This window comes from Lissotriton helveticus, chromosome 10, assembly GCF_964261635.1.
Source record: "Lissotriton helveticus chromosome 10, aLisHel1.1, whole genome shotgun sequence".
NCBI classification, from domain to species: Eukaryota; Metazoa; Chordata; class Amphibia; order Caudata; family Salamandridae; genus Lissotriton; species Lissotriton helveticus.
Genome location: NC_136071.1, coordinates 590,547,587 through 590,566,974, shown reverse-complemented (window position 1 = coordinate 590,566,974; position 19,388 = coordinate 590,547,587). Strand labels below are relative to the sequence as shown.

At 47.3% G+C, this 19,388-nt stretch overlaps 33 non-coding genes across 33 annotated transcripts; all 33 read right to left on the bottom strand.

Annotated features, from left to right (window-relative positions):
- Nucleotides 1–147: 147 nt before the first annotated feature.
- Nucleotides 148–219, bottom strand: TRNAP-UGG (transfer RNA proline (anticodon UGG)). The gene has a single exon. It is a non-coding gene; the product is annotated as a tRNA-Pro (tRNA).
- Nucleotides 220–1,147: 928 nt separating this feature from the next.
- TRNAL-CAA (transfer RNA leucine (anticodon CAA)) lies at nucleotides 1,148–1,259 on the bottom strand. The gene is made up of 2 exons: nucleotides 1,222–1,259; nucleotides 1,148–1,193 (listed from the first exon to the last, which is right to left on the bottom strand). It is a non-coding gene; the product is annotated as a tRNA-Leu (tRNA).
- Nucleotides 1,260–1,554: 295 nt separating this feature from the next.
- Nucleotides 1,555–1,627, bottom strand: TRNAV-AAC (transfer RNA valine (anticodon AAC)). The gene has a single exon. It is a non-coding gene; the product is annotated as a tRNA-Val (tRNA).
- A 385-nt stretch (nucleotides 1,628–2,012) lies between these two features.
- Nucleotides 2,013–2,084, bottom strand: TRNAP-AGG (transfer RNA proline (anticodon AGG)). The gene has a single exon. It is a non-coding gene; the product is annotated as a tRNA-Pro (tRNA).
- Nucleotides 2,085–2,518: 434 nt separating this feature from the next.
- Nucleotides 2,519–2,591, bottom strand: TRNAV-UAC (transfer RNA valine (anticodon UAC)). Its single transcript has one exon. It is a non-coding gene; the product is annotated as a tRNA-Val (tRNA).
- A 384-nt stretch (nucleotides 2,592–2,975) lies between these two features.
- TRNAP-UGG (transfer RNA proline (anticodon UGG)) lies at nucleotides 2,976–3,047 on the bottom strand. Its single transcript has one exon. It is a non-coding gene; the product is annotated as a tRNA-Pro (tRNA).
- A 939-nt stretch (nucleotides 3,048–3,986) lies between these two features.
- Nucleotides 3,987–4,098, bottom strand: TRNAL-CAA (transfer RNA leucine (anticodon CAA)). Its single transcript has 2 exons — nucleotides 4,061–4,098; nucleotides 3,987–4,032 (listed from the first exon to the last, which is right to left on the bottom strand). It is a non-coding gene; the product is annotated as a tRNA-Leu (tRNA).
- A 295-nt stretch (nucleotides 4,099–4,393) lies between these two features.
- On the bottom strand, nucleotides 4,394–4,466 carry TRNAV-AAC (transfer RNA valine (anticodon AAC)). The gene has a single exon. It is a non-coding gene; the product is annotated as a tRNA-Val (tRNA).
- A 385-nt stretch (nucleotides 4,467–4,851) lies between these two features.
- Nucleotides 4,852–4,923, bottom strand: TRNAP-AGG (transfer RNA proline (anticodon AGG)). Its single transcript has one exon. It is a non-coding gene; the product is annotated as a tRNA-Pro (tRNA).
- Nucleotides 4,924–5,357: 434 nt separating this feature from the next.
- Nucleotides 5,358–5,430, bottom strand: TRNAV-UAC (transfer RNA valine (anticodon UAC)). Its single transcript has one exon. It is a non-coding gene; the product is annotated as a tRNA-Val (tRNA).
- Nucleotides 5,431–5,814: 384 nt separating this feature from the next.
- TRNAP-CGG (transfer RNA proline (anticodon CGG)) lies at nucleotides 5,815–5,886 on the bottom strand. The gene has a single exon. It is a non-coding gene; the product is annotated as a tRNA-Pro (tRNA).
- A 940-nt stretch (nucleotides 5,887–6,826) lies between these two features.
- On the bottom strand, nucleotides 6,827–6,938 carry TRNAL-CAA (transfer RNA leucine (anticodon CAA)). The gene is made up of 2 exons: nucleotides 6,901–6,938; nucleotides 6,827–6,872 (listed from the first exon to the last, which is right to left on the bottom strand). It is a non-coding gene; the product is annotated as a tRNA-Leu (tRNA).
- Nucleotides 6,939–7,233: 295 nt separating this feature from the next.
- On the bottom strand, nucleotides 7,234–7,306 carry TRNAV-AAC (transfer RNA valine (anticodon AAC)). Its single transcript has one exon. It is a non-coding gene; the product is annotated as a tRNA-Val (tRNA).
- Nucleotides 7,307–8,197: 891 nt separating this feature from the next.
- On the bottom strand, nucleotides 8,198–8,270 carry TRNAV-UAC (transfer RNA valine (anticodon UAC)). The gene has a single exon. It is a non-coding gene; the product is annotated as a tRNA-Val (tRNA).
- A 384-nt stretch (nucleotides 8,271–8,654) lies between these two features.
- On the bottom strand, nucleotides 8,655–8,726 carry TRNAP-CGG (transfer RNA proline (anticodon CGG)). Its single transcript has one exon. It is a non-coding gene; the product is annotated as a tRNA-Pro (tRNA).
- Nucleotides 8,727–9,666: 940 nt separating this feature from the next.
- On the bottom strand, nucleotides 9,667–9,778 carry TRNAL-CAA (transfer RNA leucine (anticodon CAA)). Its single transcript has 2 exons — nucleotides 9,741–9,778; nucleotides 9,667–9,712 (listed from the first exon to the last, which is right to left on the bottom strand). It is a non-coding gene; the product is annotated as a tRNA-Leu (tRNA).
- A 296-nt stretch (nucleotides 9,779–10,074) lies between these two features.
- TRNAV-AAC (transfer RNA valine (anticodon AAC)) lies at nucleotides 10,075–10,147 on the bottom strand. Its single transcript has one exon. It is a non-coding gene; the product is annotated as a tRNA-Val (tRNA).
- A 385-nt stretch (nucleotides 10,148–10,532) lies between these two features.
- Nucleotides 10,533–10,604, bottom strand: TRNAP-AGG (transfer RNA proline (anticodon AGG)). Its single transcript has one exon. It is a non-coding gene; the product is annotated as a tRNA-Pro (tRNA).
- A 434-nt stretch (nucleotides 10,605–11,038) lies between these two features.
- TRNAV-UAC (transfer RNA valine (anticodon UAC)) lies at nucleotides 11,039–11,111 on the bottom strand. The gene has a single exon. It is a non-coding gene; the product is annotated as a tRNA-Val (tRNA).
- Nucleotides 11,112–11,495: 384 nt separating this feature from the next.
- On the bottom strand, nucleotides 11,496–11,567 carry TRNAP-UGG (transfer RNA proline (anticodon UGG)). The gene has a single exon. It is a non-coding gene; the product is annotated as a tRNA-Pro (tRNA).
- A 939-nt stretch (nucleotides 11,568–12,506) lies between these two features.
- TRNAL-CAA (transfer RNA leucine (anticodon CAA)) lies at nucleotides 12,507–12,618 on the bottom strand. Its single transcript has 2 exons — nucleotides 12,581–12,618; nucleotides 12,507–12,552 (listed from the first exon to the last, which is right to left on the bottom strand). It is a non-coding gene; the product is annotated as a tRNA-Leu (tRNA).
- Nucleotides 12,619–12,914: 296 nt separating this feature from the next.
- Nucleotides 12,915–12,987, bottom strand: TRNAV-AAC (transfer RNA valine (anticodon AAC)). Its single transcript has one exon. It is a non-coding gene; the product is annotated as a tRNA-Val (tRNA).
- A 385-nt stretch (nucleotides 12,988–13,372) lies between these two features.
- On the bottom strand, nucleotides 13,373–13,444 carry TRNAP-AGG (transfer RNA proline (anticodon AGG)). Its single transcript has one exon. It is a non-coding gene; the product is annotated as a tRNA-Pro (tRNA).
- A 434-nt stretch (nucleotides 13,445–13,878) lies between these two features.
- Nucleotides 13,879–13,951, bottom strand: TRNAV-UAC (transfer RNA valine (anticodon UAC)). Its single transcript has one exon. It is a non-coding gene; the product is annotated as a tRNA-Val (tRNA).
- A 384-nt stretch (nucleotides 13,952–14,335) lies between these two features.
- TRNAP-UGG (transfer RNA proline (anticodon UGG)) lies at nucleotides 14,336–14,407 on the bottom strand. Its single transcript has one exon. It is a non-coding gene; the product is annotated as a tRNA-Pro (tRNA).
- A 928-nt stretch (nucleotides 14,408–15,335) lies between these two features.
- TRNAL-CAA (transfer RNA leucine (anticodon CAA)) lies at nucleotides 15,336–15,447 on the bottom strand. The gene is made up of 2 exons: nucleotides 15,410–15,447; nucleotides 15,336–15,381 (listed from the first exon to the last, which is right to left on the bottom strand). It is a non-coding gene; the product is annotated as a tRNA-Leu (tRNA).
- Nucleotides 15,448–15,742: 295 nt separating this feature from the next.
- On the bottom strand, nucleotides 15,743–15,815 carry TRNAV-AAC (transfer RNA valine (anticodon AAC)). Its single transcript has one exon. It is a non-coding gene; the product is annotated as a tRNA-Val (tRNA).
- Nucleotides 15,816–16,200: 385 nt separating this feature from the next.
- TRNAP-AGG (transfer RNA proline (anticodon AGG)) lies at nucleotides 16,201–16,272 on the bottom strand. The gene has a single exon. It is a non-coding gene; the product is annotated as a tRNA-Pro (tRNA).
- Nucleotides 16,273–16,706: 434 nt separating this feature from the next.
- On the bottom strand, nucleotides 16,707–16,779 carry TRNAV-UAC (transfer RNA valine (anticodon UAC)). The gene has a single exon. It is a non-coding gene; the product is annotated as a tRNA-Val (tRNA).
- A 384-nt stretch (nucleotides 16,780–17,163) lies between these two features.
- On the bottom strand, nucleotides 17,164–17,235 carry TRNAP-UGG (transfer RNA proline (anticodon UGG)). Its single transcript has one exon. It is a non-coding gene; the product is annotated as a tRNA-Pro (tRNA).
- A 928-nt stretch (nucleotides 17,236–18,163) lies between these two features.
- TRNAL-CAA (transfer RNA leucine (anticodon CAA)) lies at nucleotides 18,164–18,275 on the bottom strand. The gene is made up of 2 exons: nucleotides 18,238–18,275; nucleotides 18,164–18,209 (listed from the first exon to the last, which is right to left on the bottom strand). It is a non-coding gene; the product is annotated as a tRNA-Leu (tRNA).
- Nucleotides 18,276–18,570: 295 nt separating this feature from the next.
- On the bottom strand, nucleotides 18,571–18,643 carry TRNAV-AAC (transfer RNA valine (anticodon AAC)). The gene has a single exon. It is a non-coding gene; the product is annotated as a tRNA-Val (tRNA).
- Nucleotides 18,644–19,028: 385 nt separating this feature from the next.
- On the bottom strand, nucleotides 19,029–19,100 carry TRNAP-AGG (transfer RNA proline (anticodon AGG)). The gene has a single exon. It is a non-coding gene; the product is annotated as a tRNA-Pro (tRNA).
- Nucleotides 19,101–19,388: the final 288 nt, after the last annotated feature.

The window sequence follows — 19,388 nt, the reverse complement described above, 5'->3', positions numbered from 1 at the left end:
TGCAAAGAAGTCCTGCACTCCTTTATCACGCCACAAGTGGAAAATAGCGTGCAGGGTAAGGAACTTTCTCGACATACACAGCGGCTTATAGCATTGAAAAGAAGAAATGCTCCTATATTACAAGCATCCTGAAAATGTCCACAGCATGGGCTCGTCCGGGATTTGAACCCGGGACCTCTCGCACCCAAAGCCAGAATCATACCCCTAGACCAACGAGCCTGAGTGGCCAGGAGACATTTTGAACAATTTCTGAAGCGTCTTTCAGAAAAAAGCAGGGCTATTTGGCTAGTCTCCCTCTAAGTGAGCCTCACAACGTCATGTTTTCTCTCAAGTTGTTGTTTTTTCACTCTAGCAAGAAAGGGGGCAGCCAATCTCCTATCAGCCAGTGAGCAGAAAAAAGGCACAGATGAGAACAGCAAGCACTTTCTGGCAATTGTTCTCCTCTGCAAGTCCTGGACCCTTGCCCCATAGACTTCCACACCAGAAGCAATGAAGGGCCCACCATTTCCTGCGCCTGAGAAAGAGGGGTTTGATATTTGGATTCAAACGCGCTCGATCAGGCTCGATCAGGCGAGATTTATATGAGTGGCTCACAGGCCTGAAACACTCACCTGGGAGACCCAGAGTGGCTGACTTCTCAGTATAGCCATTGTTGGGCGAGTCACCTCCTTTCCTCCTGCCTCAATCTAGAATTGGCTGCAAATCATAAGAGAGAGTGCAATGCCCGTGTGCAGTGCCTACTCCCAGCTACCTCTCTGTCTTCCTTATGTAAATTAGAATTTGCAAGGGGGGACCAATGGCATTCTGCTCCTCCCACATAACCAGGAAGCCCTGTTGAACATGTCTGCCTGTGTTTTTGCAGGGACAGTGCCTTCTCTGCCCAAAAGGTGGCAGGAGAGCCTCACAACAAATGATGGGATCAACTGCTTAGTTAGAAACCCAGCATGGCAGTTACTGTGATGGAGTGCAAATTTAATGGAAGGTGTGCCTGAGGTGTCATTTCCAGAAATCCATGGAATTGTGATTGAGGGCCCAGCCTGATTGTTGGTGGATTTCTCTTCACATGCTACAGGTTCCTGCAAAGATTGTGGTGTTTGCCGGGAACGCACTGCAAAAAACAGGAAGATTTACGGGTGTAAAAGGGACCTGTCAGAAGTGGGATTTGAACCCACGCCTCCATGAGGAGACCAGAAGGCTCAGCTACACTGAAGATCAAGCTCTCTTGAGTCTGGCGCCTTAGACCACTCGGCCATCCTGACGGCTCATGAGGGGGGCTTAGGTCTAACTCTTCTATCTGCACCTGCCAATGTTTCCACTTACAACCTTCACAGCAATGTCACAGGTGTAAAGGCCCCAACAATACAACATAGCTTAAACAAAATAAAAATAGGCACAAGAACGACCCCCAGATGATGGATGCAGATAACTTTGTTTCGTCTTGCAAAGGTAAAGAAAGTTTCCCACGGCTCACTGTGTTCAAAGACCACCTCTTCTTAAACTTGCATTCAGATAATAAGGTTTTAGAGTGTGCACATAAAAGCAGCCAATGCTCAGTGTTTCTGCCCGGTCTCGAACCGGGGACCTTTCGCGTGTTAGGCGAACGTGATGACCACTACACTACAGAAACGACCTTGCTGCTTGCTACTGTTAAAGCAAAGTTCCTCTCAAGGCTTCACCCTACTTCTATTCTGCTGTATCAGCAGCGGCTCAGAATGTGCAGAACAAGTGTGAAAACCTCAGAGATATCATCCAACATGCTTGCAATTAGACGTATTCAAAATTTACTTGTGCAGGCATCGACAGACAAATATCTGATGCCTAAATGTCTGCGAGTACAGCTTGGGAAAGCATCACCTGGGACACACTGAGACTAAGCAGGTAGGCAGAAAAAGCACGGTGATCCATTTTTCTTCTGAGGTTAGGAATATGTTGCGCAACAATGCACCGAGTATTACTAGAAATAGTCAGGCATAGTGCATTTTTAGTACGATTTGTATGTTTAGCTCTAAAAAGGGCTCGTCCGGGATTTGAACCCGGGACCTCTCGCACCCTAAGCGAGAATCATACCCCTAGACCAACGAGCCACGCAAGAGTCACCTCTGACACGGCTCCAGGTGTTAGTGGCAGCTAGTCAGTGAATGCTTCACCCAAAGCAAGCAACTGCACATGTTGCTCTCTTCTGCAATATGATTGCTGTCTTTTCCATGGCCGTCATCAAACAAGAAATTAAAAAGCCTCTGTCCTTCAGACAGTTTGTTTTCTCTAAGTGTCTGCTTGTGGTGAGGACAAGAAAAGCATTTCTGCTCTCATTCCTTGCTTTCATGAAGTAGGCCCACCCTTCAGAGCAAAGGGCGAGCAAGCGAATGGCGCAAGCTATCGTCACTTCTCTTTTCGAGCTGTCACTGAGATCCCTGGAGCACACTACGTCAGGTTGGTGAGGGATAGACAGCCTCTATTATCTCAGCTTTCCTATAAAGTCAGCCAGTAAAGGCAAACACTGTTAAAAACAGCAAACCGCTGTTTCTGCCCGGTCTCGAACCAGGGACCTTTCGCGTGTAAGGCGAACGTGATAACCACTACACTACAGAAACAGACACTAACTCAGGAATCTTGTTGGCATGTATTGGGCTGGAATGCACAGACTAAGGGCCAATGTCCTTGAAGCTCAAAGTTGGGCTCTCCTTACCCGGTCTCTATTTCTTTGGAAGACAGGAATGAGGACCACTTTTATTCCAAGAGGCGATTTTGAAATCATATCCTGAAATTACACTAGAAAAACACTATGCATGTAATGTTCCTACCATGCTGGTCTGGCCCAGAAAAGCAGTTGCAAAGAAGTCCTGCACTCCTTTATCCCGCCACAAGTGGAAAATAGCGTGCAGGGTAAGGAACTTTCTCGACATACACAGCGTCTTATAGCATTGAAAAGAATAAATGCTCCTATATTACAAGCATCCTGAAAATGTCCACAGCATGGGCTCGTCCGGGATTTGAACCCGGGACCTCTCGCACCCAAAGCCAGAATCATACCCCTAGACCAACGAGCCTGAGTGGCCAGGAGACATTTTGAACAATTTCTGAAGCGTCTTTCAGAAAAAAGCAGGGCTATTTGGCTAGTCTCCCTCTAAGTGAGCCTCACAACGTCATGTTTTCTCTCAAGTTGTTGTTTTTTCACTCTAGCAAGAAAGGGGGCAGCCAATCTCCTATCAGCCAGTGAGCAGAAAAAAGGCACAGATGAGAACAGCAAGCACTTTCTGGCAATTGTTCTCCTCTGCAAGTCCTGGACCCTTGCCCCATAGACTTCCACACCAGAAGCAATGAAGGGCCCACCATTTCCTGCGCCTGAGAAAGAGGGGTTTGATATTTGGATTCAAACGCGCTCGCTCAGCGCTCGATCAGGCTCGATCAGGCGAGATTTATATGAGTGGCTCACAGGCCTGAAACACTCACCTGGGAGACCCAGAGTGGCTGACTTCTCAGTATAGCCATTGTTGGGCGAGTCACCTCCTTTCCTCCTGCCTCAATCTAGAATTGGCTGCAAATCATAAGAGAGAGTGCAATGCCCGTGTGCAGTGCCTACTCCCAGCTACCTCTCTGTCTTCCTTATGTAAATTAGAATTTGCAAGGGGGGACCAATGGCATTCTGCTCCTCCCACATAACCAGGAAGCCCTGTTGAACATGTCTGCCTGTGTTTTTGCAGGGACAGTGCCTTCTCTGCCCAAAAGGTGGCAGGAGAGCCTCACAACAAATGATGGGATCAACTGCTTAGTTAGAAACCCAGCATGGCAGTTACTGTGATGGAGTGCAAATTTAATGGAAGGTGTGCCTGAGGTGTCATTTCCAGAAATCCATGGAATTGTGATTGAGGGCCCAGCCTGATTGTTGGTGGATTTCTCTTCACATGCTACAGGTTCCTGCAAAGATTGTGGTGTTTGCCGGGAACGCACTGCAAAAAACAGGAAGATTTACGGGTGTAAAAGGGACCTGTCAGAAGTGGGATTTGAACCCATGCCTCCATGAGGAGACCAGAAGGCTCAGCTACACTGAAGATCAAGCTCTCTTGAGTCTGGCGCCTTAGACCACTCGGCCATCCTGACGGCTCATTAGGGGGGCTTAGGTCTAACTCTTCTATCTGCACCTGCCAATGTTTCCACTTACAACCTTCACAGCAATGTCACAGGTGTAAAGGCCCCAACAATACAACATAGCTTAAACAAAATAAAAATAGGCACAAGAACGACCCCCAGATGATGGATGCAGATAACTTTGTTTCGTCTTGCAAAGGTAAAGAAAGTTTCCCACGGCTCACTGTGTTCAAAGACCACCTCTTCTTAAACTTGCATTCAGATAATAAGGTTTTAGAGTGTGCACATAAAAGCAGCCAACGCTCAGTGTTTCTGCCCGGTCTCGAACCGGGGACCTTTCGCGTGTTAGGCGAACGTGATGACCACTACACTACAGAAACGACCTTGCTGCTTGCTACTGTTAAAGCAAAGTTCCTCTCAAGGCTTCATCCTACTTCTATTCTGCTGTATCAGCAGCGGCTCAGAATGTGCAGAACAAGTGTGAAAACCTCAGAGATATCATCCAACATGCTTGCAATTAGACGTATTCAAAATTTACTTGTGCAGGCATCGACAGACAAATATCTGATGCCTAAATGTCTGCGAGTACAGCTTGGGAAAGCATCACCTGGGACACACTGAGACTAAGCAGGTAGGCAGAAAAAGCACGGTGATCCGTTTTTCTTCTGAGGTTAGGAATATGTTGCGCAACAATGCACCGAGTATTACTAGAAATAGTCAGGCATAGTGCATTTTTAGTACGATTTGTATGTTTAGCTCTAAAAAGGGCTCGTCCGGGATTTGAACCCGGGACCTCTCGCACCCTAAGCGAGAATCATACCCCTAGACCAACGAGCCACGCAAGAGTCACCTCTGACACGGCTCCAGGGGTTAGTGGCAGCTAGTCGGTGAATGCTTCACCCAAAGCAAGCAACTGCACATGTTGCTCTCTTCTGCAATATGATTGCTGTCTTTTCCATGGCCGTCATCAAACAAGAAATTAAAAAGCCTCTGTCCTTCAGACAGTTTGTTTTCTCTAAGTGTCTGCTTGCGGTGAGGACAAGAAAAGCATTTCTGCTCTCATTCCTTGCTTTCATGAAGTAGGCCCACCCTTCAGAGCAAAGGGCGAGCAAGCGAATGGCGCAAGCTATCGTCACTTCTCTTTTCGAGCTGTCACTGAGATCCCTGGAGCACACTACGTCAGGTTGGTGAGGGATAGACAGCCTCTATTATCTCAGCTTTCCTATAAAGTCAGCCAGTAAAGGCAAACACTGTTAAAAACAGCAAAACGCTGTTTCTGCCCGGTCTCGAACCAGGGACCTTTCGCGTGTAAGGCGAACGTGATAACCACTACACTACAGAAACAGACACTAACTCAGGAATCTTGTTGGCATGTATTGGGCTGGAATGCACAGACTAAGGGCCAATGTCCTTGAAGCTCAAAGTTGGGCTCTCCTTACCCGGTCTCTATTTCTTTGGAAGACAGGAATGAGGACCACTTTTATTCCAAGAGGCGATTTTGAAACCATATCCTGAAATTACACTAGAAAAACACTATGCATGTAATGTTCCTACCATGCTGGTCTGGCCCAGAAAAGCAGTTGCAAAGAAGTCCTGCACTCCTTTATCCCGCCACAAGTGGAAAATAGCGTGCAGGGTAAGGAACTTTCTCGACATACACAGCGTCTTATAGCATTGAAAAGAAGAAATGCTCCTATATTACAAGCATCCTGAAAATGTCCACAGCATGGGCTCGTCCGGGATTTGAACCCGGGACCTCTCGCACCCGAAGCGAGAATCATACCCCTAGACCAACGAGCCTGAGTGGCCAGGAGACATTTTGAACAATTTCTGAAGCGTCTTTCAGAAAAAAAGCAGGGCTATTTGGCTAGTCTCCCTCTAAGTGAGCCTCAAAACGTCATGTTTTCTCTCAAGTTGTTGTTTTTTCACTCTAGCAAGAAAGGGGGCAGCCAATCTCCTATCAGCCAGTGAGCAGAAAAAAGGCACAGATGAGAACAGCAAGCACTTTCTGGCAATTGTTCTCCTCTGCAAGTCCTGGACCCTTGCCCCATAGACTTCCACACCAGAAGCAATGAAGGGCCCACCATTTCCTGCGCCTGAGAAAGAGGGGTTTGATATTTGGATTCAAACGCGCTCGCTCAGCGCTCAATCAGGCTCAATCAGGCGAGATTTATATGAGTGGCTCACAGGCCTGAAACACTCACCTGGGAGACCCAGAGTGGCTGACTTCTCAGTATAGCCATTGTTGGGCGAGTCACCTCCTTTCCTCCTGCCTCAATCTAGAATTGGCTGCAAATCATAAGAGAGAGTGCAATGCCCGTGTGCAGTGCCTACTCCCAGCTACCTCTCTGTCTTCCTTATGTAAATTAGAATTTGCAAGGGGGGACCAATGGCATTCTGCTCCTCCCACATAACCAGGAAGCCCTGTTGAACATGTCTGCCTGTGTTTTTGCAGGGACAGTGCCTTCTCTGCCCAAAAGGTGGCAGGAGAGCCTCACAACAAATGATGGGATCAACTGCTTAGTTAGAAACCCAGCATGGCAGTTACTGTGATGGAGTGCAAATTTAATGGAAGGTGTGCCTGAGGTGTCATTTCCAGAAATCCATGGAATTGTGATTGAGGGCCCAGCCTGATTGTTGGTGGATTTCTCTTCACATGCTACAGGTTCCTGCAAAGATTGTGGTGTTTGCCGGGAACGCACTGCAAAAAACAGGAAGATTTACGGGTGTAAAAGGGACCTGTCAGAAGTGGGATTTGAACCCACGCCTCCATGAGGAGACCAGAAGGCTCAGCTACACTGAAGATCAAGCTCTCTTGAGTCTGGCGCCTTAGACCACTCGGCCATCCTGACTGCTCATGAGGGGGGCTTAGGTCTAACTCTTCTATCTGCACCTGCCAATGTTTCCACTTACAACCTTCACAGCAATGTCACAGGTGTAAAGGCCCCAACAATACAACATAGCTTAAACAAAATAAAAATAGGCACAAGAACGACCCCCAGATGATGGATGCAGATAACTTTGTTTCGTCTTGCAAAGGTAAAGAAAGTTTCCCACGGCTCACTGTGTTCAAAGACCACCTCTTCTTAAACTTGCATTCAGATAATAAGGTTTTAGAGTGTGCACATAAAAGCAGCCAACGCTCAGTGTTTCTGCCCGGTCTCGAACCGGGGACCTTTCGCGTGTTAGGCGAACGTGATGACCACTACACTACAGAAACGACCTTGCTGCTTGCTACTGTTAAAGCAAAGTTCCTCTCAAGGCTTCACCCTACTTCTATTCTGCTGTATCAGCAGCGGCTCAGAATGTGCAGAACAAGTGTGAAAACCTCAGAGATATCATCCAACATGCTTGCAATTAGACGTATTCAAAATTTACTTGTGCAGGCATCGACAGACAAATATCTGATGCCTAAATGTCTGCGAGTACAGCTTGGGAAAGCATCACCTGGGACACACTGAGACTAAGCAGGTAGGCAGAAAAAGCACGGTGATCCATTTTTCTTCTGAGGTTAGGAATATGTTGCGCAACAATGCACCGAGTATTACTAGAAATAGTCAGGCATAGTGCATTTTTAGTACGATTTGTATGTTTAGCTCTAAAAAGGGCTTGTCTGGGATTTGAACCCGGGACCTCTCGCACCCTAAGCGAGAATCATACCCCTAGACCAACGAGCCACGCAAGAGTCACCTCTGACACGGCTCCAGGGGTTAGTGGCAGCTAGTCAGTGAATGCTTCACCCAAAGCAAGCAACTGCACATGTTGCTCTCTTCTGCAATATGATTGCTGTCTTTTCCATGGCCGTCATCAAACAAGAAATTAAAAAGCCTCTGTCCTTCAGACAGTTTGTTTTCTCTAAGTGTCTGCTTGTGGTGAGGACAAGAAAAGCATTTCTGCTCTCATTCCTTGCTTTCATGAAGTAGGCCCACCCTTCAGAGCAAAGGGCGAGCAAGCGAATGGCGCAAGCTATCGTCACTTCTCTTTTCGAGCTGTCACTGAGATCCCTGGAGCACACTACGTCAGGTTGGTGAGGGATAGACAGCCTCTATTATCTCAGCTTTCCTATAAAGTCAGCCAGTAAAGGCAAACACTGTTAAAAACAGCAAACCGCTGTTTCTGCCCGGTCTCGAACCAGGGACCTTTCGCGTGTAAGGCGAACGTGATAACCACTACACTACAGAAACAGACACTAACTCAGGAATCTTGTTGGCATGTATTGGGCTGGAATGCACAGACTAAGGGCCAATGTCCTTGAAGCTCAAAGTTGGGCTCTCCTTACCCGGTCTCTATTTCTTTGGAAGACAGGAATGAGGACCACTTTTATTCCAAGAGGCGATTTTGAAACCATATCCTGAAATTACACTAGAAAAACACTATGCATGTAATGTTCCTACCATGCTGGTCTGGCCCAGAAAAGCAGTTGCAAAGAAGTCCTGCACTCCTTTATCCCGCCACAAGTGGAAAATAGCGTGCAGGGTAAGGAACTTTCTCGACATACACAGCGTCTTATAGCATTGAAAAGAAGAAATGCTCCTATATTACAAGCATCCTGAAAATGTCCACAGCATGGGCTCGTCCGGGACTTGAACCCGGGACCTCTCGCACCCGAAGCGAGAATCATACCCCTAGACCAACGAGCCTGAGTGGCCAGGAGACATTTTGAACAATTTCTGAAGCGTCTTTCAGAAAAAAAGCAGGGCTATTTGGCTAGTCTCCCTCTAAGTGAGCCTCACAACGTCATGTTTTCTCTCAAGTTGTTGTTTTTTCACTCTAGCAAGAAAGGGGGCAGCCAATCTCCTATCAGCCAGTGAGCAGAAAAAAGGCACAGATGAGAACAGCAAGCACTTTCTGGCAATTGTTCTCCTCTGCAAGTCCTGGACCCTTGCCCCATAGACTTCCACACCAGAAGCAATGAAGGGCCCACCATTTCCTGCGCCTGAGAAAGAGGGGTTTGATATTTGGATTCAAACGCGCTCGCTCAGCGCTCGCTCAGGCTCGATCAGGCGAGATTTATATGAGTGGTTCACAGGCCTGAAACACTCACCTGGGAGACCCAGAGTGGCTGACTTCTCAGTATAGCCATTGTTGGGCGAGTCACCTCCTTTCCTCCTGCCTCAATCTAGAATTGGCTGCAAATCATAAGAGAGAGTGCAATGCCCGTGTGCAGTGCCTACTCCCAGCTACCTCTCTGTCTTCCTTATGTAAATTAGAATTTGCAAGGGGGGACCAATGGCATTCTGCTCCTCCCACATAACCAGGAAGCCCTGTTGAACATGTCTGCCTGTGTTTTTGCAGGGACAGTGCCTTCTCTGCCCAAAAGGTGGCAGGAGAGCCTCACAACAAATGATGGGATCAACTGCTCAGTTAGAAACCCAGCATGGCAGTTACTGTGATGGAGTGCAAATTTAATGGAAGGTGTGCCTGAGGTGTCATTTCCAGAAATCCATGGAATTGTGATTAAGGGCCCAGCCTGATTGTTGGTGGATTTCTCTTCACATGCTACAGGTTCCTGCAAAGATTGTGGTGTTTGCCGGGAACGCACTGCAAAAAACAGGAAGATATACGGGTGTAAAAGGGACCTGTCAGAAGTGGGATTTGAACCCACGCCTCCATGAGGAGACCAGAAGGCTCAGCTACACTGAAGATCAAGCTCTCTTGAGTCTGGCGCCTTAGACCACTCGGCCATCCCGACGGCTCATGAGGGGGGGCTTAGGTCTAACTCTTCTATCTGCACCTGCCAATGTTTCCACTTACAACCTTCACAGCAATGTCACAGGTGTAAAGGCCCCAACAATACAACATAGCTTAAACAAAATAAAAATAGGCACAAGAACGACCCCCAGATGATGGATGCAGATAACTTTGTTTCGTCTTGCAAAGGTAAAGAAAGTTTCCCACGGCTCACTGTGTTCAAAGACCACCTCTTCTTAAACTTGCATTCAGATAATAAGGTTTTAGAGTGTGCACATAAAAGCAGCCAATGCTCAGTGTTTCTGCCCGGTCTCGAACCGGGGACCTTTCGCGTGTTAGGCGAACGTGATGACCACTACACTACAGAAACGACCTTGCTGCTTGCTACTGTTAAAGCAAAGTTCCTCTCAAGGCTTCACCCTACTTCTATTCTGCTGTATCAGCAGCGGCTCAGAATGTGCAGAACAAGTGTGAAAACCTCAGAGATATCATCCAACATGCTTGCAATTAGACGTATTCAAAATTTACTTGTGCAGGCATCGACAGACAAATATCTGATGCCTAAATGTCTGCGAGTACAGCTTGGGAAAGCATCACCTGGGACACACTGAGACTAAGCAGGTAGGCAGAAAAAGCACGGTGATCCATTTTTCTTCTGAGGTTAGGAATATGTTGCGCAACAATGCACCGAGTATTACTAGAAATAGTCAGGCATAGTGCATTTTTAGTACGATTTGTATGTTTAGCTCTAAAAAGGGCTCGTCCGGGATTTGAACCCGGGACCTCTCGCACCCTAAGCGAGAATCATACCCCTAGACCAACGAGCCACGCAAGAGTCACCTCTGACACGGCTCCAGGTGTTAGTGGCAGCTAGTCAGTGAATGCTTCACCCAAAGCAAGCAACTGCACATGTTGCTCTCTTCTGCAATATGATTGCTGTCTTTTCCATGGCCGTCATCAAACAAGAAATTAAAAAGCCTCTGTCCTTCAGACAGTTTGTTTTCTCTAAGTGTCTGCTTGTGGTGAGGACAAGAAAAGCATTTCTGCTCTCATTCCTTGCTTTCATGAAGTAGGCCCACCCTTCAGAGCAAAGGGCGAGCAAGCGAATGGCGCAAGCTATCGTCACTTCTCTTTTCGAGCTGTCACTGAGATCCCTGGAGCACACTACGTCAGGTTGGTGAGGGATAGACAGCCTCTATTATCTCAGCTTTCCTATAAAGTCAGCCAGTAAAGGCAAACACTGTTAAAAACAGCAAACCGCTGTTTCTGCCCGGTCTCGAACCAGGGACCTTTCGCGTGTAAGGCGAACGTGATAACCACTACACTACAGAAACAGACACTAACTCAGGAATCTTGTTGGCATGTATTGGGCTGGAATGCACAGACTAAGGGCCAATGTCCTTGAAGCTCAAAGTTGGGCTCTCCTTACCCGGTCTCTATTTCTTTGGAAGACAGGAATGAGGACCACTTTTATTCCAAGAGGCGATTTTGAAATCATATCCTGAAATTACACTAGAAAAACACTATGCATGTAATGTTCCTACCATGCTGGTCTGGCCCAGAAAAGCAGTTGCAAAGAAGTCCTGCACTCCTTTATCCCGCCACAAGTGGAAAATAGCGTGCAGGGTAAGGAACTTTCTCGACATACACAGCGTCTTATAGCATTGAAAAGAATAAATGCTCCTATATTACAAGCATCCTGAAAATGTCCACAGCATGGGCTCGTCCGGGATTTGAACCCGGGACCTCTCGCACCCAAAGCCAGAATCATACCCCTAGACCAACGAGCCTGAGTGGCCAGGAGACATTTTGAACAATTTCTGAAGCGTCTTTCAGAAAAAAGCAGGGCTATTTGGCTAGTCTCCCTCTAAGTGAGCCTCACAACGTCATGTTTTCTCTCAAGTTGTTGTTTTTTCACTCTAGCAAGAAAGGGGGCAGCCAATCTCCTATCAGCCAGTGAGCAGAAAAAAGGCACAGATGAGAACAGCAAGCACTTTCTGGCAATTGTTCTCCTCTGCAAGTCCTGGACCCTTGCCCCATAGACTTCCACACCAGAAGCAATGAAGGGCCCACCATTTCCTGCGCCTGAGAAAGAGGGGTTTGATATTTGGATTCAAACGCGCTCGCTCAGCGCTCGATCAGGCTCGATCAGGCGAGATTTATATGAGTGGCTCACAGGCCTGAAACACTCACCTGGGAGACCCAGAGTGGCTGACTTCTCAGTATAGCCATTGTTGGGCGAGTCACCTCCTTTCCTCCTGCCTCAATCTAGAATTGGCTGCAAATCATAAGAGAGAGTGCAATGCCCGTGTGCAGTGCCTACTCCCAGCTACCTCTCTGTCTTCCTTATGTAAATTAGAATTTGCAAGGGGGGACCAATGGCATTCTGCTCCTCCCACATAACCAGGAAGCCCTGTTGAACATGTCTGCCTGTGTTTTTGCAGGGACAGTGCCTTCTCTGCCCAAAAGGTGGCAGGAGAGCCTCACAACAAATGATGGGATCAACTGCTCAGTTAGAAACCCAGCATGGCAGTTACTGTGATGGAGTGCAAATTTAATGGAAGGTGTGCCTGAGGTGTCATTTCCAGAAATCCATGGAATTGTGATTAAGGGCCCAGCCTGATTGTTGGTGGATTTCTCTTCACATGCTACAGGTTCCTGCAAAGATTGTGGTGTTTGCCGGGAACGCACTGCAAAAAACAGGAAGATATACGGGTGTAAAAGGGACCTGTCAGAAGTGGGATTTGAACCCACGCCTCCATGAGGAGACCAGAAGGCTCAGCTACACTGAAGATCAAGCTCTCTTGAGTCTGGCGCCTTAGACCACTCGGCCATCCTGACGGCTCATGAGGGGGGGCTTAGGTCTAACTCTTCTATCTGCACCTGCCAATGTTTCCACTTACAACCTTCACAGCAATGTCACAGGTGTAAAGGCCCCAACAATACAACATAGCTTAAACAAAATAAAAATAGGCACAAGAACGACCCCCAGATGATGGATGCAGATAACTTTGTTTCGTCTTGCAAAGGTAAAGAAAGTTTCCCACGGCTCACTGTGTTCAAAGACCACCTCTTCTTAAACTTGCATTCAGATAATAAGGTTTTAGAGTGTGCACATAAAAGCAGCCAATGCTCAGTGTTTCTGCCCGGTCTCGAACCGGGGACCTTTCGCGTGTTAGGCGAACGTGATGACCACTACACTACAGAAACGACCTTGCTGCTTGCTACTGTTAAAGCAAAGTTCCTCTCAAGGCTTCACCCTACTTCTATTCTGCTGTATCAGCAGCGGCTCAGAATGTGCAGAACAAGTGTGAAAACCTCAGAGATATCATCCAACATGCTTGCAATTAGACGTATTCAAAATTTACTTGTGCAGGCATCGACAGACAAATATCTGATGCCTAAATGTCTGCGAGTACAGCTTGGGAAAGCATCACCTGGGACACACTGAGACTAAGCAGGTAGGCAGAAAAAGCACGGTGATCCATTTTTCTTCTGAGGTTAGGAATATGTTGCGCAACAATGCACCGAGTATTACTAGAAATAGTCAGGCATAGTGCATTTTTAGTACGATTTGTATGTTTAGCTCTAAAAAGGGCTCGTCCGGGATTTGAACCCGGGACCTCTCGCACCCTAAGCGAGAATCATACCCCTAGACCAACGAGCCACGCAAGAGTCACCTCTGACACGGCTCCAGGTGTTAGTGGCAGCTAGTCAGTGAATGCTTCACCCAAAGCAAGCAACTGCACATGTTGCTCTCTTCTGCAATATGATTGCTGTCTTTTCCATGGCCGTCATCAAACAAGAAATTAAAAAGCCTCTGTCCTTCAGACAGTTTGTTTTCTCTAAGTGTCTGCTTGTGGTGAGGACAAGAAAAGCATTTCTGCTCTCATTCCTTGCTTTCATGAAGTAGGCCCACCCTTCAGAGCAAAGGGCGAGCAAGCGAATGGCGCAAGCTATCGTCACTTCTCTTTTCGAGCTGTCACTGAGATCCCTGGAGCACACTACGTCAGGTTGGTGAGGGATAGACAGCCTCTATTATCTCAGCTTTCCTATAAAGTCAGCCAGTAAAGGTAAACACTGTTAAAAACAGCAAACCGCTGTTTCTGCCCGGTCTCGAACCAGGGACCTTTCGCGTGTAAGGCGAACGTGATAACCACTACACTACAGAAACAGACACTACCTCAGGAATCTTGTTGGCATGTATTGGGCTGGAATGCACAGACTAAGGGCCAATGTCCTTGTAGCTCAAAGTTGGGCTCTCCTTACCCGGTCTCTATTTTTTTGGAAGACAGGAATGAGGACCACTTTTATTCCAAGAGGCGATTTTGAAACCATATCCTGAAATTACACTAGAAAAACACTATGCATGTAATGTTCCTACCATGCTGGTCTGGCCCAGAAAAGCAGTTGCAAAGAAGTCCTGCACTCCTTTATCACGCCACAAGTGGAAAATAGCGTGCAGGGTAAGGAACTTTCTCGACATACACAGCGGCTTATAGCATTGAAAAGAAGAAATGCTCCTATATTACAAGCATCCTGAAAATGTCCACAGCATGGGCTCGTCCGGGATTTGAACCCGGGACCTCTCGCACCCAAAGCCAGAATCATACCCCTAGACCAACGAGCCTGAGTGGCCAGGAGACATTTTGAACAATTTCTGAAGCGTCTTTCAGAAAAAAGCAGGGCTATTTGGCTAGTCTCCCTCTAAGTGAGCCTCACAACGTCATGTTTTCTCTCAAGTTGTTGTTTTTTCACTCTAGCAAGAAAGGGGGCAGCCAATCTCCTATCAGCCAGTGAGCAGAAAAAAGGCACAGATGAGAACAGCAAGCACTTTCTGGCAATTGTTCTCCTCTGCAAGTCCTGGACCCTTGCCCCATAGACTTCCACACCAGAAGCAATGAAGGGCCCACCATTTCCTGCGCCTGAGAAAGAGGGGTTTGATATTTGGATTCAAACGCGCTCGATCAGGCTCGATCAGGCGAGATTTATATGAGTGGCTCACAGGCCTGAAACACTCACCTGGGAGACCCAGAGTGGCTGACTTCTCAGTATAGCCATTGTTGGGCGAGTCACCTCCTTTCCTCCTGCCTCAATCTAGAATTGGCTGCAAATCATAAGAGAGAGTGCAATGCCCGTGTGCAGTGCCTACTCCCAGCTACCTCTCTGTCTTCCTTATGTAAATTAGAATTTGCAAGGGGGGACCAATGGCATTCTGCTCCTCCCACATAACCAGGAAGCCCTGTTGAACATGTCTGCCTGTGTTTTTGCAGGGACAGTGCCTTCTCTGCCCAAAAGGTGGCAGGAGAGCCTCACAACAAATGATGGGATCAACTGCTTAGTTAGAAACCCAGCATGGCAGTTACTGTGATGGAGTGCAAATTTAATGGAAGGTGTGCCTGAGGTGTCATTTCCAGAAATCCATGGAATTGTGATTGAGGGCCCAGCCTGATTGTTGGTGGATTTCTCTTCACATGCTACAGGTTCCTGCAAAGATTGTGGTGTTTGCCGGGAACGCACTGCAAAAAACAGGAAGATTTACGGGTGTAAAAGGGACCTGTCAGAAGTGGGATTTGAACCCACGCCTCCATGAGGAGACCAGAAGGCTCAGCTACACTGAAGATCAAGCTCTCTTGAGTCTGGCGCCTTAGACCACTCGGCCATCCTGACGGCTCATGAGGGGGGCTTAGGTCTAACTCTTCTATCTGCACCTGCCAATGTTTCCACTTACAACCTTCACAGCAATGTCACAGGTGTAAAGGCCCCAACAATACAACATAGCTTAAACAAAATAAAAATAGGCACAAGAACGACCCCCAGATGATGGATGCAGATAACTTTGTTTCGTCTTGCAAAGGTAAAGAAAGTTTCCCACGGCTCACTGTGTTCAAAGACCACCTCTTCTTAAACTTGCATTCAGATAATAAGGTTTTAGAGTGTGCACATAAAAGCAGCCAACGCTCAGTGTTTCTGCCCGGTCTCGAACCGGGGACCTTTCGCGTGTTAGGCGAACGTGATGACCACTACACTACAGAAACGACCTTGCTGCTTGCTACTGTTAAAGCAAAGTTCCTCTCAAGGCTTCATCCTACTTCTATTCTGCTGTATCAGCAGCGGCTCAGAATGTGCAGAACAAGTGTGAAAACCTCAGAGATATCATCCAACATGCTTGCAATTAGACGTATTCAAAATTTACTTGTGCAGGCATCGACAGACAAATATCTGATGCCTAAATGTCTGCGAGTACAGCTTGGGAAAGCATCACCTGGGACACACTGAGACTAAGCAGGTAGGCAGAAAAAGCACGGTGATCCATTTTTCTTCTGAGGTTAGGAATATGTTGCGCAACAATGCACCGAGTATTACTAGAAATAGTCAGGCATAGTGCATTTTTAGTACGATTTGTATGTTTAGCTCTAAAAAGGGCTCGTCCGGGATTTGAACCCGGGACCTCTCGCACCCTAAGCGAGAATCATACCCCTAGACCAACGAGCCACGCAAGAGTCACCTCTGACACGGCTCCAGGGGTTAGTGGCAGCTAGTCGGTGAATGCTTCACCCAAAGCAAGCAACTGCACATGTTGCTCTCTTCTGCAATATGATTGCTGTCTTTTCCATGGCCGTCATCAAACAAGAAATTAAAAAGCCTCTGTCCTTCAGACAGTTTGTTTTCTCTAAGTGTCTGCTTGTGGTGAGGACAAGAAAAGCATTTCTGCTCTCATTCCTTGCTTTCATGAAGTAGGCCCACCCTTCAGAGCAAAGGGCGAGCAAGCGAATGGCGCAAGCTATCGTCACTTCTCTTTTCGAGCTGTCACTGAGATCCCTGGAGCACACTACGTCAGGTTGGTGAGGGATAGACAGCCTCTATTATCTCAGCTTTCCTATAAAGTCAGCCAGTAAAGGTAAACACTGTTAAAAACAGCAAACCGCTGTTTCTGCCCGGTCTCGAACCAGGGACCTTTCGCGTGTAAGGCGAACGTGATAACCACTACACTACAGAAACAGACACTACCTCAGGACTCTTGTTGGCATGTATTGGGCTGGAATGCACAGACTAAGGGCCAATGTCCTTGTAGCTCAAAGTTGGGCTCTCCTTACCCGGTCTCTATTTTTTTGGAAGACAGGAATGAGGACCACTTTTATTCCAAGAGGCGATTTTGAAACCATATCCTGAAATTACACTAGAAAAACACTATGCATGTAATGTTCCTACCATGCTGGTCTGGCCCAGAAAAGCAGTTGCAAAGAAGTCCTGCACTCCTTTATCACGCCACAAGTGGAAAATAGCGTGCAGGGTAAGGAACTTTCTCGACATACACAGCGTCTTATAGCATTGAAAAGAAGAAATGCTCCTATATTACAAGCATCCTGAAAATGTCCACAGCATGGGCTCGTCCGGGATTTGAACCCGGGACCTCTCGCACCCAAAGCCAGAATCATACCCCTAGACCAACGAGCCTGAGTGGCCAGGAGACATTTTGAACAATTTCTGAAGCGTCTTTCAGAAAAAAGCAGGGCTATTTGGCTAGTCTCCCTCTAAGTGAGCCTCACAACGTCATGTTTTCTCTCAAGTTGTTGTTTTTTCACTCTAGCAAGAAAGGGGGCAGCCAATCTCCTATCAGCCAGTGAGCAGAAAAAAGGCACAGATGAGAACAGCAAGCACTTTCTGGCAATTGTTCTCCTCTGCAAGTCCTGGACCCTTGCCCCATAGACTTCCACACCAGAAGCAATGAAGGGCCCACCATTTCCTGCGCCTGAGAAAGAGGGGTTTGATATTTGGATTCAAACGCGCTCGATCAGGCTCGATCAGGCGAGATTTATATGAGTGGCTCACAGGCCTGAAACACTCACCTGGGAGACCCAGAGTGGCTGACTTCTCAGTATAGCCATTGTTGGGCGAGTCACCTCCTTTCCTCCTGCCTCAATCTAGAATTGGCTGCAAATCATAAGAGAGAGTGCAATGCCCGTGTGCAGTGCCTACTCCCAGCTACCTCTCTGTCTTCCTTATGTAAATTAGAATTTGCAAGGGGGGACCAATGGCATTCTGCTCCTCCCACATAACCAGGAAGCCCTGTTGAACATGTCTGCCTGTGTTTTTGCAGGGACAGTGCCTTCTCTGCCCAAAAGGTGGCAGGAGAGCCTCACAACAAATGATGGGATCAACTGCTTAGTTAGAAACCCAGCATGGCAGTTACTGTGATGGAGTGCAAATTTAATGGAAGGTGTGCCTGAGGTGTCATTTCCAGAAATCCATGGAATTGTGATTGAGGGCCCAGCCTGATTGTTGGTGGATTTCTCTTCACATGCTACAGGTTCCTGCAAAGATTGTGGTGTTTGCCGGGAACGCACTGCAAAAAACAGGAAGATTTACGGGTGTAAAAGGGACCTGTCAGAAGTGGGATTTGAACCCACGCCTCCATGAGGAGACCAGAAGGCTCAGCTACACTGAAGATCAAGCTCTCTTGAGTCTGGCGCCTTAGACCACTCGGCCATCCTGACGGCTCATGAGGGGGGCTTAGGTCTAACTCTTCTATCTGCACCTGCCAATGTTTCCACTTACAACCTTCACAGCAATGTCACAGGTGTAAAGGCCCCAACAATACAACATAGCTTAAACAAAATAAAAATAGGCACAAGAACGACCCCCAGATGATGGATGCAGATAACTTTGTTTCGTCTTGCAAAGGTAAAGAAAGTTTCCCACGGCTCACTGTGTTCAAAGACCACCTCTTCTTAAACTTGCATTCAGATAATAAGGTTTTAGAGTGTGCACATAAAAGCAGCCAACGCTCAGTGTTTCTGCCCGGTCTCGAACCGGGGACCTTTCGCGTGTTAGGCGAACGTGATGACCACTACACTACAGAAACGACCTTGCTGCTTGCTACTGTTAAAGCAAAGTTCCTCTCAAGGCTTCATCCTACTTCTATTCTGCTGTATCAGCAGCGGCTCAGAATGTGCAGAACAAGTGTGAAAACCTCAGAGATATCATCCAACATGCTTGCAATTAGACGTATTCAAAATTTACTTGTGCAGGCATCGACAGACAAATATCTGATGCCTAAATGTCTGCGAGTACAGCTTGGGAAAGCATCACCTGGGACACACTGAGACTAAGCAGGTAGGCAGAAAAAGCACGGTGATCCATTTTTCTTCTGAGGTTAGGAATATGTTGCGCAACAATGCACCGAGTATTACTAGAAATAGTCAGGCATAGTGCATTTTTAGTACGATTTGTATGTTTAGCTCTAAAAAGGGCTCGTCCGGGATTTGAACCCGGGACCTCTCGCACCCTAAGCGAGAATCATACCCCTAGACCAACGAGCCACGCAAGAGTCACCTCTGACACGGCTCCAGGGGTTAGTGGCAGCTAGTCGGTGAATGCTTCACCCAAAGCAAGCAACTGCACATGTTGCTCTCTTCTGCAATATGATTGCTGTCTTTTCCATGGCCGTCATCAAACAAGAAATTAAAAAGCCTCTGTCCTTCAGACAGTTTGTTTTCTCTAAGTGTCTGCTTGTGGTGAGGACAAGAAAAGCATTTCTGCTCTCATTCCTTGCTTTCATGAAGTAGGCCCACCCTTCAGAGCAAAGGGCGAGCAAGCGAATGGCGCAA